At 39.8% G+C, this 13,393-nt stretch overlaps 1 pseudogene; it reads left to right on the forward strand.

The window, feature by feature from the left end:
• Nucleotides 1–5,287, forward strand: part of LOC107775967 (transcription initiation factor TFIID subunit 11-like) — a 36,862-nt pseudogene extending 31,575 nt beyond the window's left edge.
• The last annotated feature ends 8,106 nt before the right edge of the window (nt 5,288–13,393 follow it).

Consider the following 13,393-nt stretch of genomic DNA (forward strand, 5'->3'; position numbering starts at 1 on the left):
AAAATCAAACTCTAACAGGGCAAGTGGGCAACTACTTGAAAATAAAGTGTGCAACTGCTTTACCTTTTTGGTCTCGCTTGCTATAGTGCAGTGTTTCTTGTTCTTTTTCATCATTAGTTGACTGCCTGCTTTTATTTTCTACTCCTACTCATTTTTTTTCTTCATCTAGAAATATAGAGGGATGGTGTCGCTTTTAATCCAAAGCGCAACAATGTTCCTTTAACATTGTTGCCTCATCCTTTTGTTTACCTTCATTTTGAATGCTTTAATCTTTTTCATCCTCACAATTGATCATGTGACTTGAGAATATTAGAGCTGCAAGAGTTGAATGCCATTAATTTATCAATCAACCTGATTTGGAAGTTTGGCAGAACTCTATATCATATGAGGTCCAAATCAAACTAGTTCATATCTTTTTATCACGCTTGCCCCAAAAAAGCATTCTAACATAATACACCAGTGTTCATACTTGGAAGTTGGTTTATCTCAATCAAAATGGATGAATGATAAGCATGGTGTACACTTCACCTGAATCTCACATTCTGGTGCAGTGAATTCCATGAAGCGATCTAAGGATCCTTTTGAAGCTGCTTTTGAGGGGCAGGACGACTCACCCCCTGAATCCCCTGTTGGCATTGACGAGAATGAAGGCCAAGACCAAGCTGCAGTTGATGTTCATGTTCATGTAGGTGATGATGCTAATACTGGTTCTCGTGACAACCCTTCAGCATCTAGAGCTGCATCAGTCTGTTGGTACTGCTGGTCCGATTATCAAGCCCAAAGAGGAAGATGAGGAGGAAGAGGAAGAAAACATGGATGTGCAGTTAGGAAAATTCTCAGCAAGTAGTGATCCTGACAAAATGTCTAAGATGCAGTAAGTTTGTCAATTTATATTATCAAATTTCTTGATTCATTTTTGTTTTTAAGGGTTTCATTCGTAGAGAATTGTCAGGATTGTATGTTATTATCCTGTTCCGTGATAGCTTCTGTGGCTGGTGGGACCTGCCTAATAATCGCTTGGCGTACAAGAAAAACTCTTTTTCTTATCATTTCTATCCTTCCCCCTCGTCTTTCTCTCCTTGTCTATTTGTTACTCAAACTATTAATTTAACTCTCTTCAGTATGTTGCGTACCCATAGGATATCTGCTATATGAAAATATTCAAAAACTATGTATCTATATCAAGAAGGTTGATGCTTCTATTGAGATCTGTGAACAGATAAGATGCATCTTGCGTGATATAATAAAGTTAAATACCAATAGAAAATATTAGTAGGTGTTAAATATTAAATTCACATTTTCAAACTAGCTCGATGCAAAAATTTATCCCCAAAAAGGAAATAAAAAAGACTAGCTCTATGTAAAACTTTATGAGGTGCCTCCTACTGCCCAGATAAAATACTTTTCTCCTAGCAAGTCTCTAAGTCTTACTTGTAGGAGCACTGTTACTTGAGGGCAAAATTGGAAAATAACTAATGTGAATAGTTCATCGCAGCTATATATATACCTGTTATGTTAAAGTATTTCTTCTAAACCTCCTTGTTATTTAAGCTCCAATTCAGATAAATTCTCTCTCCTATTCTCAGCAGTTTTCGACCCGGAAATAATAATGTCGCTGCGACACTTCAAGAAAGAAGGTAGATATTTTTTTTGGATAAGGTAAGGTAGAAGAAAGGAGGTGGATATTGGCTTCGGAAAACTTGTACGTGGCTTTTTGTTGTCAAACTTTGTTATCTATTTTCCGCTCCTTTCAAATCAGTGAAAGCAAAAAAGGAGACCACATTTTTTTTTAATCTTTTCTCTTTCAGGTCCATATTATCCCAATTTACAGAGGAGCAAATGAGTAGATATGAATTTTTTCGGAGATCTGGATTTCAGAAATCCAACATGAAGCGGGTATGTTTTCCCATTCTCCCCCTTTACCATCTTTTATTTCCCTCTTCTTGCATGTCCTGTATATGTTCTATATTATTGTTCACAAAGCACGGCAGATGATTGCTTGAGAGTGGTTCTCTCCTCTCCCTTAGCTTGTGCATGTGTGTTCGTGGCCTTATTCATGTGTGTGTCACCTTTTGTTTGCTTGGGCTGGGGAATGGAGTTAAAAAAAAGGAATACACTGAGAAAATGGGCAGAAATTAATTTTTATATCAACTGATCCTCTAATGTGACTTCATAATCAGTATGGTGCAGTCCTTCCCCGGACTACGTGTATAGTAGGAGCTTAGTGAACTGGGCTGTCCTCATAACCAATAAACCGCTTTCATTTTCTTTATATTCATCTCTGATACTCGCAAAATATTTGATCTCTTCGACTTGCATACTTCCTAATATAGTAATTTTCTCCCTGTCTCCAACTCTCTATGAGAAGACCTTAATTTGGAAATTGTCTCACATGCAGTCCCATGCTAGTTTGCGTTTGATTTGTGTGAGTTCAGAGGGCCTTTTATCTGATATTTTCCCCTAACATTTAGCCCATGTAAGCATTAAGTGTTGTCTTTCCGTAAGAATATAATGTCAGAACATGACAAATTGTTAAAGATAAATGTTGGAGAGAATATCTTTGTTCTCTATGGTCTTGTGGCCCATTGAGATGCTTACTTGTCTTATCTTATACTTTTCCTAGCATGATTTGGTATCATTTGTTTGAGTTGAGATGGCCCCGTTACCAGATATTTGACCAATCCCTAACATTTAGCCCATTGAAGCAAAGTGTTTCGTCTTTCATTACAGACATGTGATATCAGAAAATTGAGAATGAAACCAAATCTCTGTGAATATAATTGGGAAACATGAGGAACTTGTTGAAGCCTCAGGGCGTGAGATGTTTGCTTTTCCAGTTTGATAATTTGATGTTCTTAATTGCTCTCTCGTGAATCTTCTTCTGTGTTGTCAATGCAGTTGCTGACGAGCATCACCGGAAGTGCCAAGATTTCTATTCCTATGACAATTGTGGTTTCTGGGATAGCGAAAATGTTTGTTGGTGAGCTAATTGAAACAGGTCCATAGACATCTATAACTTTTTATAAGATGATTACTGAAGCAAAATGTTTCTCCATGATTTGGAAACGAGGGATGTTGTTTCTGGAATGATTTTATTTTCTCCCCGAAACTTTATTTAGTTTCTTTTCTTTGAGTCTAGTGCACAGCTTCAAATATTTGGCCAAACTCTGTCATTGGTGTCTGATCGATTTGCGACAATCATGATTCAAAGCCTTAGAGTCCTTATTGTCATATACTGTCTATGACTAAGCGTGTTGGTGGTTAAAATTTATTTGGAAACTTACCCCTATAGAGTACTAAAGAGTGGCTTAAAATGTCTTGCGGACTCACAGATTGCATGGAAGAGTCCTGTACTAATTAAACCACTGTTCTCAAAGGCTCATTTGAGGCGCGCTTAAGCCCGAAGCTCAAAAAAGCTCAGGGTATGCACTTTGCCTCACTTAGGCTGTGCTTTAGTGTAGGCAAGGCACTAAGGCGTGCGCCTCATTGCCAATAAGTTCTATCTTGAATAAAGCGGTGCAAAACAATAAATAGAATTGGAAAAAAGATACATTAATTGTTAAGGAAATTGTTATGAATGAAATTCTTAAATTTTCCTTGCATTACATATATGGTTTTATTTTTTTCTAGAAAAGCCCTAATAGATCTGGAAACACCTGCAATCAGCGAATGAGAAGGGCTTTAAGGCAAGATAAATAAAATGACTTTTCTGCATGCCTGTTAACCCAAAAGCATTGCCCTTTGCTGCTAGTGTTCTCTGCTACCTTCTACCTGTAAAAGCTCAATCTCACTCTTTGCCCTGCTTCTCCTCTCCCTTCTTCAAAAGATTGATAGACGGGATGTCTTTCGTAAACCTCAGTGAACTGTGGTTAACCAATTTCCACTGTAATTATGCAGTGAAAAGTTGCTAATTCCTGAATAGTGCTTTTACTATGTGAGACTTTAGTTAACTGAAGGGCTGCTGGTGACAATCTTTAGTGTTTTGAGGTGGAATTGTTCTCGGTGAAGAAAAGTTGAAGGGCCTATGCTGCATTAATTTTTCCCCAAGTAATCATACTCAGTCATTTTATAATTCATTTTGCAGCTAGAATGGTGATGGCAGAGAGAAAAGATACAGGGCCAATCAGGCCGTGTCACGTTAGAGAAGCATATAGAAGGCTAAAACTTGAAGGCAAGATTCCAAAAAAATCAGTGCCAAGGCTTTTCCGTTAGCAGATGCTGAAGCAACCTGTAGTTTTATTTCAGGTTAGCTGTCCTCCCTTTGCTTACACCAGTTGAGCCCTTTTATATGCCTTTGTTAGATTGTCATAAAACCATAATCTTTGCACTTTCAGGTCAAGTAAACATTGCTAGTCATAAAGTTGTGGCAGTTCTGCCCTGTTAAATGCGGGGTTTGCTTTAATCAGAGGGAAAAAGTTAACATTTATAAAAATTGACAAGAAATAGTCTCAAACTATATTCATACTGCTCCTAACCTGGAACTGAAAGTGTGGCTATTTAATAACAGCATCATTATATCTGTAAGAACCACACGTCTATCTAGTCACTGTCTCTTAAATTAGCTTGTGTATAAACTACTAATACTTTGAACGTGCGAGACTTGGTATCATCTATTGGTATTGAACGTTTGGATGCACTCGGACAAAAGAGAAAATATGGAGTGATGGACCACAATACTCCATCCACCATGATGTTTGAAGGAGGCAAGATCGACCAAAACTTTCGTTGAGTATAAAAAGAAACCAAAGGACAGTGCGGAGCAGTTTGGGTGCTCCTTTTTAATTCTAACTGTGGGCGTCAACTTCTATGCTCAATTTATTCACATGTTCTAAGTTTTTATAGTGTTTCTCATCCTGTGTTTCCTTTTATCTCAGATTTGTAGCAGCCAGCCATTTTCCTTGCAGAAAGTCGTCGGACACCTTTTAAATCTTGGATGAAAAGCTCAATGACTGATTATTTAGGTTTTCTGGAGCTCAATATTACCTTTACAAGGTGAGATGCTGGTGATTTTCGGAGAATTAATTTTAAGAGCATTCAGCCAAGTCGATGAATCGTGGTACATCTTGAAGTACTCAATTGTACAGTTTAGAGTGTGTAATACATTGACTTTAAGCTGTCGCTTTCCTTTTTCCCTGTTCAGAAGGGCATACTTAGCAATTAGCATACAAGAAATTATGAAAATTAGTAGGAAATGTTAGAAGGTCAAGAAATGATATGGTTAATGACCAGATCTTTAACCATTGGACAAAGATAAAGTATAATAGAACTGGATCCTTTATTTCTTTTATCTCAGAACAGGTTTGAACAGTAGCAGAACCAGAAATTTATATAAAGGGATTCAAAAAATTTCTAGGATGTTGCCGTTTGGATTTAAACCTATGACCTAAAGCAACTTTTGAACCCCCTTCACTACAATACTGGGAGAAATTCAAAAATAGTTAGATTTATAACTGGTCGTTCAAAAATAGCTCAGTTTCAAAAGTAATCCAAATTTAACCACTTTTCATGTAGAGATAAATCTGAGTGAAAATACTGTTCAAAATTCGAAAAATACGCCAGTATATTATAAGGAGTCAGCAAAGTATACCGGTCCAGCATAATATATTGGAGTTCATACACAGGTGCATCGAACTCCAGTATATTATGCTGGACCGGTCTCTGTTGCAGCAAAATAGTGGCTATTTTTCATTGACTTCGTAAACGCTGGCTATTTTTGAATGACTAGTCCGAAAAATAGCTATACCGTGTTATTTTTACTACAATACTTGAATTTTTCTTCATGTTAAGGAGATTCAACATCTCTCACACACATATATATGCAGTCGGAGGGCTTTATACAATATAAAGCAATAAAATGTCTCATTGATGTCAAGATTATATGTTTTTCTATCGCTTAGCAAGTGAGGCTTACACACTATATGAGTTTACTCCCCAGACCCCACTTATAGAATTATACTAGGTTGTTGTTGTTGTTGTTGTTGTTGTTGTTGTTATTGTATATATATATAGGCGACGTTAGTTGTGATTAAGTTTTAGTCATGTTAATATGATTACTTTATGTCCTAATATTTTTGTAGTGGCTGCAATCTGGGATGATAGATTAAGGGCATGTCCTCGGGTGTGGCAGAGTGTGGGGCCGGGGTTAGGGTGTGGGACGGGAGGTAGGGGAGGTAGAGGGGACAAGGGAGCCTATAGGTTGAGAATCGGGTCATGGAACATAGGTTCGCTAACGAGTAAGTCTATAGAGTTGGCGAAGATACTTCAGAAGAGGAAGATTAATATAGCGTGTGTCCAGGAGACTAGGTGGGTTGGATCGAGGGCGAAAAACGTGGATGGGTATAAGTTATGGTACTCTGGAGTCCTGAGGGGTAAGAATGGAGTGGGTATCCTGGTAGATAACCATCTTAGAGAGTCGGTGGTAGAGGTCAGACGTGTGAATGATAGACTAACGACTATTAAATTAGTGGTGGGTGAGTGTACTTTAAATGTCGTTAGCGCGTACGCGCCGCAAGTAGGCTTGGATGAGGAGATTAAAAGGCATTTTTGGGAGGGGTTGGATGACATCGTTCGTAGTATTCCGCCTTCGGAGAGGTTATTCATAGGAGGAGATTTCAATGGTCATATTGGTTTATATTCAGTTGGTTATACTGAGGTGCATGGCGACTTTGGTGTCGGGGAGCGGAACGGAGGGGGCACTTCGCTGTTGGACTTTGCCAAGGCATTCGATCTAGTGATTGCGAACTCAAGTCTTCCGAAACGGGATGAGCATTTGGTTACTTACAAAAGTTCGGTGGCGAAGACTCAGATTGACTATCTCCTCCTCAGGAGATGCGACAGAAGGTTGTGCGAGGATTGCAAAGTTATCCCAGGTGAGACCCTAGCAACGCAACATAGGCTTTTGGTGATGGACATTGGTATTAGGATAAGGAGGAAGAAGAGGTCAGTACGAGACCGTCCGAGGATTAGGTGGGGCGCCTTGACTAAGGATAAAGCTCAGGAGTTGGAAGGAAGGTTATCAGCAATGGGAGCTTGGAGAAGTAGTGGGGACGCAAACACTATGTGGTCGACGACGGCTGATTGTATAAGGAAGGCGGCGAGAGAGGTGTTAGGGATATCTTCGGGCCGCACCGGTGGCCACAAAGGAGACTAGTGGTGGAATGCAGTTGTCCAAGATAAAGTGGAAGCGAAGAAGGCGGCGTACCTACAGTTCGTAGGGAGCTCTGGAGAGGAGGAGAAGAGAGCGAACAGTGAGAGATATAAGGTAGCTAGGAAGGAGGCGAAGATAGCAGTAATGGAGGCTAAGACGACAACTTTTGCTCGTCTGTATGAGGAACTAGGGAACAAAGGAAGGGAGAAGAAGTTATTCCGACTCGCTAAGGTTAGAGAGAGGACGACTCGGGATTTGGACCAAGTGAGGTGTATAAAAGATGATGACAACAAAGTTTTGATGAGGGATGACCAGTTAAGAGGAGATGACAGACCTACTTTCATAAACTTCTAAATGAAGAAGTGGATCAGGATATTGTGCTAGGTGAATTGAGGAATGCCAACAACCCCCATGAATTAAGTTATTGTAGGGACATTGAAGACGATGAGGTCATGGAGGCAATGCGTAAGATGAGGAGGGGCAGAGTTACCGGGCCAGATGAAATTCCGGTTGAACTTTGGAGGTGTGTGGGTAGAGCAGGCTTGGAATGGCTTACTGGGTTGTTTAATGTTATATTCAAGACTAATAAGATGCCTGAAGAGTGGAGGTGGATTACAATGGTTCCGCTGTATAAGAACAAAGGCGATGTTCAGAGCTGTAACAACTATAGGGGTATTAAATTATTGAGTCATACCATGAAAGTCTGGGAGAGAATGGTAGAAATGAGAGTGCGAAGGACGGTGTCTATTTCAGATAACCCGTTCGGGTTCATGCCGGGGTGATCTACCACAGAAGCTATCCACCTTATTAGGAGGATGATGGAACAATACAGGGATAAGAAGAGGGATCTCCACATGGTGTTTATCGATCTAGAGAAAGCGGGTTCCTAGGGAGGTCTTATGGAGATGCCTAGAGGTTAAAGGGGTCCCGGTTAACTACATTAGGATGATTAAAGACATGTATGATGGAGCTAAGACTCGGGTTAAGACAGTAGGAGGTGACTCCGACCATTTTTCGGTTGTTACGGGGTTGCACCAAGGGTCTGCGTTCGGCCCTTTCCTATTTGCCCTGGTGATGGATGCCATAACACATCATATTCAAGGGGAGGTGCCATGGTGCATGCTATTTGCTGATGACATAGTCCTAATTGACGAGACACGACGCGGCGTCAACGAGAGGCTAGAGGTTTGGAGACATGCTCTTGAGTCTAAAGGTTTCAGGCTGAGCAGGACGAAGACAGAATACCTCGAGTGCAAATTTGGGGCCGAGCCGACGGAAGTAGGAGTGGAAATGAGGCTCGACTCTCAAGTCATCCCTAAGAGGGGTAGTTTCAAGTACCTTGGGTCAGTTATTCAGGGGACCGGGGAGATCGACGAGGATGTCACACATCGTATAGGGGTGGGGTGGATGAAGTGGAGGTTAGCAACGGGAGTCTTGTGTGACAAGAAAGTGCCACCGTTACTAAAAGGTAAGTTTTATAGAGCAGTGGTTAGGCCTGCTATGTTGTATGGGATCGAGTGTTGGCCGGTTAAAAATTCACACATCCAGAAGATGAAAGTAGTAGAGATGAGGATGCTGAGGTGGATGTGTGGGCATACAAGGATGGACAAGATTAGGAATAATGATATTCGAGAGAAGGTGGGTGTGGCCCCCATGGATGACAAGATGCGGGAAGCAAGACTTAAATGGTTCGGACACATTCAGAGGAGGAGCACTGATGCACCAGTGAAGAGGTGTGAGCGACTGGCTGTGGTGGGCACGAGGAGAGGTAGAGGGAGACCTAAGAAGTATTGGGGGGAGGTGATCAGGCAGGACATGACACGACTTAGGATTTCTTAGGACATGGCCCTTGACCGGAAATTGTGGAGGTCGAGCATTAAGGTTGTAGGTTAGGGGGCAGTTTGTGAATATTACTACAGCGCACTAGAAGGAGACTAGCCATTTAGGAGTTAGACTTAGGATGCTACTGATCAGCGATGCAGGGCTGTATCTGTTGGATATTAGTATACCTTACATCCTTTTCATATTTCCTATATTTCTTATATTGTTGTTATTTTGTTATTTTATGTTATGTATTTTATGTTATTTACTATGAGTCTATTGATAGTACTAATATATTGTCTCTTGTTGCTCTCTTGAGCCGAGGGTCTCCTGGAAACAGCCTCTCTGCCCCTCGGGGTAGGGGTGAGGTCTGCGTACATATTACCCTCCCCAGACCCCACTTATAGAATTATACTAGGTTGTTGTTGTTGTTGTTGTTGTTGTTGTTGTTATTGTATATATATATAGGCGACGTTAGTTGTGATTAAGTTTTAGTCATGTTAATATGATTACTTTATGTCCTAATATTTTGCGCAAGTAAAATTTGTAGAATTTTAGTGTTAGAGAAACTAAGTTTTTGTAATACTGATTTGAGGAGCTTAAATGGAGCAATATGAACAACATTCATTGCCAAACTTGATATCATATGAGAAATTACTTAATGTGTTTTTCAAATAAAGGGAGAAATAATTTTTGTCATATGTCATTTTAAAACGAAAGACAACTAATTATCATTAGTATGCTAAGAGGACGAAACATTTGTGTGTATGCTAAAGGTAAGTGGTAGACTTTAATTTTGAGCTAGTTGATGGGCTTTGTTGCCTTCGAAATTCAATTGTAAATAAACGTTAGCTTTTGAAGTCTCAAGAAGCTCATAAATGGGACATGCATTTACAAAGGCATATGATTTTCTCTATTGAGAGATTAACTCCTTTGAGAGGAGCTCGTAAATATTGCATTTTTCCCTAGAAAACTACTACAACAACAACGACCCAGTGAAATTCCATTAGTGGAATCTGGGGAGGGTAGTGTGTACGCAGATTTTACCCCTACCCCGAAGGAGTAGAGAGGCTGTTTCCGAAAGACCCTCGGCTTAGGAAGACAAAAAGACAAAAGGAGAAAATATCAGTAACACCACAAAAATAATATGAAAAATAGAAACAACATGAAATCAAGAAGAAAGATACAAAGCAAAAGCGAAATAGTATCCCTACCAAACTAGTCTCACAAAGTCATGACATAAGTCAAGAGTAAGACTCAACTACCTTCTAACCTACAACCTTAATAAACGACCTCCACATGTTCCTATCAAGTGACATGTCCTCGGAAATCTTAAGCCTCGCCATATCCTGCCTAATCAACTCCCCCCCAATACTTCTTAGGCAGCCCTCTACCTCTTCTCGTGCCCTCCACAACCAGCCATTCGCACCACTTTACAGGAGTATCTGGGCTTCTCCTCTGAACATGCCCGAACCATCTGAGCCTCGCTTCCCGCATCTTGTCATCAATGGGAGTCATGCATACCTTCTCCCGAATATCATCATTCCTAATCTTATCTATCTTAGTATGCCCGCACATCCACCTCAACATCCTTATTTCGGCTACCTTCATCTTCTGGGTATGTGATTTCTTAACCGGCCAACACTCAGCCCCATACATCATAGCTGGTCTAACCTCCGCTCTATAGAACTTACCTTTAAGTATCAGTGGCACTCTCTTGTCACACAATACTCCAGATGCTAACCTCCATTTCATCCATCCTACCCCAATACGGTGTGTGACATCCTCGTCAATCTCCTCTCCCTTCTGGATAACCGACCCAAGGTACTTGAAGCTGCCTTTACTCGGGATGACCTGTGATTCAAGCCTCACATCCTCGCCCACTTCCCCCTGCTCAGCGCTGAACTTACACTCCAGGTATTCCGTCTTCATCCTGCTAAGCTTGAAACCCTTAGATTCAAGAGTCTGTCTCCAAATCTCCAGCCTCTCGTTAACACTGGCTCGCGACTCATCAATCAGAACTATGTCATCGACGAACAACATGCACCATGGCACATCCCCTTGAATATGGTGTGTTAACGGTCTATCACCAGGGTCAATAAGAACAGACTAAGCGCAGAACCTTGATGTAACCCCATAACAACTGAAAAAGCCTCAGAGTCGCCTCCTACTGTCCTAACCCGAGTCTTTGCCCCATCATACATGTCCTTAATCGCTATAATGTAGGGAACCGACACACCTTTTGCCTCCAAGCTTCTCTAGAGAATTTCTCTAGAAACCTTGTCATACGCTTTCTCTAGGTCACTAAACACCATGTGCAGGTCTTTCTTCCTATCTTTGTACTGTTCAACCACCCTCCTAACAAGGTGTATATCTTCTGTAGTAGAACGACCCGGCATGAACCCAAACTGGTTGTCGGATACGGACACTGTCATCCTCAACCTCGCTTCAACTACCCTCTCCCACACTTTCATAGTATGACTCAGTAATTTGATACCCCTATAATTGTTACAACTCTGGATATCACCCTTGTTCTTATACAATGGGACCACCGTACTCCACCTCCACTCATCCGGCATCCTCTTCGCCTTAAAAATAATATTTAACAACCTAGTCAACCACTCCAAACCTACTTTCCCCACGCACTTTCAAAATTCTACCGGAATCTCGTCGGGCCCGGTCGATCTGCCCCTACTCATCTTACTTAGAGCTCCCACAATCTCCTCAACCTTGACGCGCCTGCAGTACCCAGAGTCACTGTGACTCTCGGAATGCTCCAATTCACCTAGCACAATATCCTGATCCCCTACTTCATTAAGAAGTGTTTGAAAGTAAGTCTGTCATTTCCTCTTAATCTGGGAATATCTCGAGCTTTCCTCTCTCTCAGCTTGGCCAGCCTTCCCTAGAAAACTAGAATATTAATATTATATCTATATTTCAAAAAAGTTAACAAAAATGCAAGAAATCCTATAAAGTAGATGAATAAAATGAATATACAAAAAAGTAGGACAAAAAAGGTAAATACTTACTAGCATTTGGAGGTGGATCCAAAATTTAAGTTTTATGAGTTCAATATTTAAGGTTCTTAGCGTTGAACCTATTATATCGTTAAGATTATGGGTTCATATATACTATTTACTGCAATCTTTAGTTTTTACACATAAATTTATATAGCGCAATAAATACCGAGTTATAAATACCGAGTTCATGTGAACGTAAGGCTCGAAAGGCTAAATCTGCATCTGCATGCATTACAAACTAATTAAGAAAATATATGCTTAAAGAATATATGCAATACACTTGTCTTTCATATATTGATTTGGTGTAAAGTGTAAGCAAGTCCCTAAGAAAATATATGCTTAAAGAATATATGCAATACACGTGTCTTTCATGTATCGATTTGGTGTAAAGCGTAAACAAGTCCCTAGGCTTGCTTGCGCCTATCGACTGATTTTCCCTGCAAAATACATAAATGTGAAGTAGTGAATATAAGAAATCTTGATAAATATGAACTGCATTATGGGAGATTCATAAGAAGATCCAGTACATATATTCCTCTATATAAGGTAGGTTAATTATATAGACTAGACATTTTTCATTCATTAACGTAACATTCCATAAACAAAAGATTTTCTTTGTCCCGCTATTCAAAATTCAAGATCGTAATCAAAGTTCATAATTGCAAATAGAGGCTGTTCACCAGCAAAGTTTGTAAGTTGTTAATGAACTAGGTATTATATATATATATTGTTACAGTACGAAGTACTCAAAAGTAAAAAAAGAATACATAACTTTACTCAACATGAATAAGGTTTCGATGATTATGTTCTTCCTAGTCACCTCATTGGTCTTTTCAAATGGTTAGTCTCTCTCTCTTTTAACTCAGTTACTCACACTATTCGAAAAAGGTTTAATAAAGTTGTAATTTGATAGAAGAACTCATAAAACACGAAGCACAAATTTAGAGCTAACGGTAAAATTGTTTCTACTTGACCTATCCGTCCAAGAAGGGGATTCAATTTTTTTTTAGCTAGTGAGAATTGAACCTATGACCTTATGAAGGTTTTGAACCTCTCTGACGATTAAACTACACTTTTGGATTGTGTTAATAGGGTTCAAAAGTTAATATATAGAGGTAAAAAATAGATTTTGCCTTATATATCCAGTGTAATTTTTCGGCGTTCCGCCCCCTAAATCTGCCACTGTCCGTCATGTGTTTGAACCGTAAAAGTACCCACTAATACTTGCATTAGGGTATTTTGGTGATTGATAAATTTCATTGATAATTCCCTTTTGTACGTACTAACTCGAGGTCCACCTCAATCATACAATAAATATCAAATTTCACTTTCTTAATTAGAACACCTCTCACTTGTTACATGTCGATTTGTGTGTGTGTATATATATATATATATATTTGTTTGT

This window comes from Nicotiana tabacum, chromosome 20 (genome assembly GCF_000715075.1).
Source record: "Nicotiana tabacum cultivar K326 chromosome 20, ASM71507v2, whole genome shotgun sequence".
NCBI classification, from domain to species: domain Eukaryota; kingdom Viridiplantae; phylum Streptophyta; class Magnoliopsida; order Solanales; family Solanaceae; genus Nicotiana; species Nicotiana tabacum.